Below are 7002 nucleotides of genomic sequence, written 5' to 3' on the forward strand. Positions count from 1 at the left end.
AGCCTCAATGAACTATTTTATCATTCCAATGCACTTCTGGAACCTAAATAAACATGGATTATGCTGCCTGACATTTCTCTGAGCAAATTACACTCAGGCACACATGGGTAATTGTATTAATCTCATAGCAACATTGGCAGAATATATTATAGTATATAGTATATTATAGTACAACATCCTAGGGTGAAAATCAAAAATTGAAGTTGTAAAAGTATATTTTTCAATATATCAATCATTAAAGTGATTTCCAAATAGTTGTGGCAATTTTAAGTTCATAAAATTCCTCCCTGGTGCTGCAATGGGTAAGGACGCAGCACTGCAAGCTGTCTGCAGCTGCTTCAGTGTGAGTTTGAACCCTGCCCTGGAGGTGATCCACATGGCTTGGAAGACCTCTCCTGTCTCGCCCACTGTTCCCCTTAGCCATCTACTTTGTCGATCTGCCTGTTCTGCTCCCCAGTCTTTCTCTGGTGAATCCTCTCACTGCCCCTGCACCTCTGGCTTGTACCCCAGTTCTCTGTGCATAAATAAAATGAATTTCAAGGTTTATAAGTTATATGAATCCTTATGTTACAATGGAAATATAAGCGGTTACAAGGGAAACATAACCTTGCAGTGCTGCGTCCTAACCCATTGCGTCACCAGGGAGGGCCCACTTACTTGGAGATAATTTTAAACAACAAAATCATGAATGAAAAGCACAAAAATGAGGAAACTGTGACACTAGATGTCATTACAACTGTATTTTAAATGAAAATGAATAAAAATTAATACCAAATAGGGAAAAACTCTACAGTAAACCTATACTATAGTCAATCTATTTTTCATGATCTGAAGCTTACACAATGTTGAGGAGCATCTTGAAGCAGAATTAGTTACTAGACATACATTGCCAAGGCATCTGCAATTGTTAGGGGGAAGGATGTCCTGAAGAACTCTACAGGTACAGTTTGTGGACTCCACTCCCACTCCAGACACTGAAACTCTGAACCCCAGCAACACCAAATGTATTTCAAGATTCATCAGTTATATGAGTCCTGTCTCACATCCTTTATGATATATAAATAAATAAATACATCTTTTAAAAATTTTTCTCCAAGTAAGTACTGCAGTATTCTAGCATTCTTAATTTTATTAAGCTTTAATATGTCTTAAGAGAAAATACATGTGTCAGATAAGCTGCATTTAAGCATTGCTTACAATTGCTGTTTCTTATAAGTTCAATGTAAAATATATAAAATAAAGTACCTTTAAACAGAAAACACACAAACTATGGTTATGTATTGACTGGTGGATGAAAATGTTGTGGCCAAATTCTTGTGTGACCTCAACTTTGTATTTCTCCTCTAAGAACATTGTTTCAAAATTTGATAATTTTGCGCTTGCAGCAAATTTCTGCTGTAATACCCACAATTAAAAAAAGCTTACAGTAAGGCAGGCATTAAAGAATCAGTGTAGGAGGATTTAGCCTCTTTCAATCTACATGTTAAGCAGTAATGTTGCTATTTCAAGGTCTAATGTATAGGACACGACCCAGCACTGTATTTCCAATGAAAAGCTTATTATCAATTATCCATCACCTTATAAAGGGAGGAATGATTAATGCATGTACAGTATTGTTGTTATTACTTGATTGCAAATACTATGGGGGATTTTCTCTTTTCTCAGTTCATGGAGAAATAATCAGTTACTAGAAAAATGCTGTCAAATGTAAATGTGTTCAGTGTAAATGCTGTCATTTATATATGCTATGTATATATCTTAGTCACACATTCAATGACTATTTGTGAAGTGTTTCACATATCACAGACACTATTCTAAGCACCTAGATCATAAAGCGAATATAAAGTTATTGACTTAAAGAACATCTGAAAATGGTGGCTTCCAGACTTCACACTGGAATCACAAAGGATTTATTTAAAAATCAAAAACATCAAATTTCTTATGATACTTACTCTCACATTCTAACTTAACTAGTACCTAATAAAGTTTAGATCGTGAGGTATTTAACAATTCCGACATAATTACAGCCATCAGAATTTGTGAATCACTCATCTAACATATAAATTAAGCATTAAACAATTTCAAATTATTTACTTGAGAATGTTGATGGCATGTTACTTTAACTTTGAAACTCAGCAGAGTACATAAAAAAAAAAAAACCAGCCCTTAGTGAAGATGTTTATTTCAAATTGGGTCAATATATATTTACTATTAATATTATTTTAATTTTGATTTTACTCCAAAACAAACACATTCAATATGGCACGTGAAAATACTGATCTAAAGGAGATTAACTATATGGTTGTTTTAAGCATCCCCCTATCTTTATTTAACGGAGACACAAATATTATTTAGTTTTATCTAAACCAAATATCAGATCAAAATAGTGTTTCTCTTAGCTTTCAAGAGAAGTCTTGCACATTCTTGATACTATAATTGTGCATATTATTTACTACTATATATTTTTGAAATTTACTATTTTATCGAGATAATAATTGTTTTCAGGGTTGTATATGACTTAGGGTATAGGTTCCTACCTCTTCAGATGTATGTTACAACAGCTGCTCACCTGAAAAGCACCTATAGTCCTCATCAATAGTCTATTGTATGCCCTCCCCTTAATATGCCCTTCCCCTTTCTCTCTTCTGGTGACTTCAATTCAATGGTCAGGTTTCTGTGATTTGTTTTGGTTTTGATTTTGTTCTGTATTTCTTTTCTCTGCATTCCACATAAGCGTGAAATCATCCAGTAATTATCTTTCTCATCCTAACTTATTTTGCTTATTGGCACATTTTTAATTGAAGAAACTAACTCTTCATGTTTGCCACTCCCAGATTCTAAATTTTATGGCGATTGTAATACATTTTTTTTTTCAAAATGAGTGTACAGTCAGCCTAGTAAAACTGCTCCTATATTTATTAAGTATTATACCTCTTCAGAGCATATTTGAAGTAGGTACTGGCCCAACCTGATAACTCCCTTCCCTTCATTTTGCATAATGCAGCAGCTTTGGTATCAGAGTGCCACCACAATCTCCAGTATGCTGCCTAGCTTTGCTGAGTGTGCAGCAGCAGCTATGATAATACCCATTGTAAAAAGGAAATGCAGAAATAGTGACTGTCAAATCCTAATATGTTCCTCAGATTTTTTTTTAATTTTCCAAGCAGTATAATCTATAGTCTTGTTAACAATTTAGTACTAATCAGCTGCTTATCTTCTGAAAAGGAGTCTGTTTTGAATCACAAGGCTACTGACCTTGACAGAAGGTTTAATATATGCAGATTTCTCATATCACTTCTGAGATTCTACATAAGAGTATTTTGTTTATACTGAGATGTCAACTGTGCATTTTCTTTACTTTTTCGGCCCTTAAAGTAATTGATTTAAATATGATAAAGTTTCTTCTCTTTAGTTTTGAATTTTACATTTATATGTATAAGTATTTTTAAATAATAATCTAAGTTTGAATGAGCAAATAGACAAAGATGGATAGTTGAAGTAAATCATAAGAGCAGTAACAGTTCTAATCTAGTTCAGCTAGCTTCTAAGATGCCATGTGTCTATGTTCATTTTATTTAGATTTTACTCTAAAGTGATTATTTTAGTTAGTAGTGTAAGTTGTTTGCATTGATTAGACAAATAATGGAAATGAAATAATAAACATGATTTCCTTAGCTTTAGTTATAAATAAAAAATGAATTGAGCAAATGAGGTATAGGATACATAGTTAGTTAAAAGGAATTATAAGATTATATCAACAAAATCAGTGGAAATTAAGTTTAAACTTAAGAAAACTTCAGCAATTTCAGGAGAGGTTATGTTTAAAAAATTAATGACATTATAAATCTTGAAATTACTTTGATTTAAATGTCCTGGTAAGATTACATGGTTCTACTAGCCAGTATATGTCACCAGATAGATTAAAGGAAAGTAAAATCTAAATGTGAAAATGTGTGCTTGTTTATCTAAAATTGACAGACAAGCTGGGCTTTAAAAAACATCTGGGCCCTCCCTGGTGGTACAACTGGTTAGATGCAGCACTGCAAGCTATCCACAGCCGCTTCCGGGCAAGTCTGATCACTGGCTCCGGAGGTGATCCACATGGCCCAGCAGAACACCTCTGTCTCACCAATGTTCCTCTAAGCAGTGGGATCTGCCTGTTTGGTCCCCCACTTTGTCTCTGGAGAATTCTCTCACCGCCCCACACCTCTGGCCTGAAATCCCAGTTCTGTATGCATAAATATTTTTTAAGCAACATCTGAAGCTCTTTAAGAACCCCATCATTCTCTGAGAATCCTCCTATTATTGCAACTGATTTCAAACTTCGTTTTCATGTGATACCTAGCAATGGCCCTTGAAGACTAAATGCCTTTTCTTGTGTGAAATTTTAAATGTTTGCTTTCCCTCATCAAAACTAGAAAAGTAGAGATAACTTCTATTTCAAAAGGGGGAAGATGGTTTGATTAAAGTTGTAGAAACAAGTAAAGCAATATCTTTCTTAAGTGAGTTTTCTTTTTCTGAGAAATGAAAGCTGGATTTGCTTTTAATTAATAAACCATATCATGGTATTATTAAGAATTTTACTCTTAATGGTTTCTGGTTTGCATTGAAAAATACAGTGAGTTGGTTTGGATTTTATTCTAGTGATTGTGTAGTTTTTATACTAAAAAATAGTGGAATTGGGAAAAAACCTGCTTTGGGAATAGTATATTTTCAGCAAAAAAAAATAATAATGTCAAAGGAGTATGTTTGCAGAAAAAAAACATGTTAACTATAACTTTAAAGCTTTTTCTGTATTACTAACATTCCACATTATTTTATGAAAATAAACTTGATTTTTATTACCCTGTTTTTTATTTTGAATCACGCTATGAAGGAATGATTAAATCAAATATAAAGTATAAAGCAATTTAACAAGCTTAATAGTCTTTCAGATACGATAGAGATGTTTCTGCTATTATCTTGAATAGTGAATTGAGTTGTCTTAACATTGTGTTGCATCCATCTCTTCTTAAGTTACTCCGAAGAATCCTAAATAACTTATTCACATCCCAGTTTAAAAAACTATTTCTCTGAGAGAAACATTTTTTTTGGAAAATATTAATTGTGCTATTCAAAATTGATCTTTTGTATACAAATAAGGATGTCTTTCTTTCTGTGGTATTTGACTTGGCTAGGAGTAAGAGGTTACATTTTAGCCTAAAAAATGTGAGATCACAATAGAAAAATGTGTTATGTTTTGGTTGTAGATCAGATATATATATATTTACTAGAAATGTGTGCAGCTATTACAAATCACTTAGTCTTAGGAATTAATGTGAAAATCTGATATTTGTCCCAGTTAAGCCTTTAGAAATAAAAATACTCTTAGATTTATGCCAAATATAGTTTTTAGTATCATAAGTCCCATTTATTTAAGATGGTATGTGTTCTTATTGCTTAGGCATAAAATTAATATAGCTTTTCTTGTGACTCCTAATGCTTGCAGTTTTAATCTAATATAGCATTAGTGAACTTGTCATAAAAAGACCTTGATACAGCAATCATGAAAATATTCTTGGGTATGATACATCTGACCCTTTCCTGAAGACTAAATTTTTGGCTAAGTTTGAAGGTGACGATATATAAACTATCACCATAACTGTTTTATGTACCTAAGATTCTACAACCTTCAAGATGATTAAGTTATGTATTTTTTTGGTCGTGTTCAATTATACTGTGGATTTTTTCCAAACATAAAATGTACTAAATTATGAATATTCCACATTACTAATGAATGGAGAACACATAAGTGCTGGTGCACAAAAATATTAGTGTGATACTTTAAACATAACTAGCTTGACATTCAAAAGTAATCATGACTAAAATAGTTTCTCTGTGGGCTTTTTCTTTCACTCCTCTTTCTAATCCTCCTGAGATTCTCTCATATTCCATTTAAAACAAATAAACGTTCTAAATTTAGTTTAATTGACTTTTGAAGTACAGAAGAGACATTGGTCATAAGGGGCAATATAATTTATAAATGCAAGTTTTCAAGTTCAGATCTATACAAGAGAGACTCTAGTATCCCAAGCAGTAGATTCTTCATGAAACTAAAGATTTTAGTCATATAGCAAAATATAGATGATTTTACATAGATGAACAAATAAGCTACTAAGGATGAATATGTAACTTTTCTGTTTTTCTAGTTTAACTATTTATTTTCTTAAGCAATTCAGAAAATTACCCATCAAGAATTTAAGGAGACATCCACTGAAAGCAGAATGAGGAAACTATGACTGCCTTCCTCTCTTGAACTACCCTCCACATTTCTGTTAGTGCTTTGCAGCCCTATAAACAAATGTTTCTCTACCTTTCATTTGTTTCTCCTTGTGTTGGGACATTCCCATCAGTGACATCCCTTTAGCATTGGATAATAAATGAGAAGTACTGTGGGCTATGAACAATTCATTCCTTTTGTTCACACAAGAAGCTTGTCTGTGTTATGAGAGTTGAGAGCCACTTCATGTAAATTAAAGCCACAGGATTTGTTTGCCATCCATTTTTTTTGGAAATTGAATAGCTACAGTTAGCCTTCACTAAAAAAAAAAAAACAGTCCTGGGAGGAGTTCAAACCTTGAAGTACCAAACCATTAATATTATCTTTACAATTAAGAGTGCTACAGTATGTAAAAGCAAATGTACATTTCCAATAATCACTGCTTTATTTAGTGAATCTGACACTATTTTCTTCATAAATGTTCATATAGTTTCAAGTTTAAGAGACTAGCTTCTCCAGATGAAATATACAAAAAATTCTAAGGTACAACAATCATCAAATTGATGACATTAAGAAATTGACTAAGAAATATGACTTTGAAGTAATCTTTAATAAGTAAAAACATGAAATTCTGAATTTATAATGTAAATGTGACTGTAATTCTTTCTTGGAAGATAAACCAGTAGACATATATTTAGAACTAAGATAAACTCATTGAATATTAGTTCTAAATATTCTCCAAA

The sequence above is a fragment of the Condylura cristata genome, unplaced genomic scaffold, assembly GCF_000260355.1.
Source record: "Condylura cristata isolate star-nosed mole 26May11 unplaced genomic scaffold, ConCri1.0 scaffold00043, whole genome shotgun sequence".
Classification (NCBI taxonomy): Eukaryota; Metazoa; Chordata; class Mammalia; order Eulipotyphla; family Talpidae; genus Condylura; species Condylura cristata.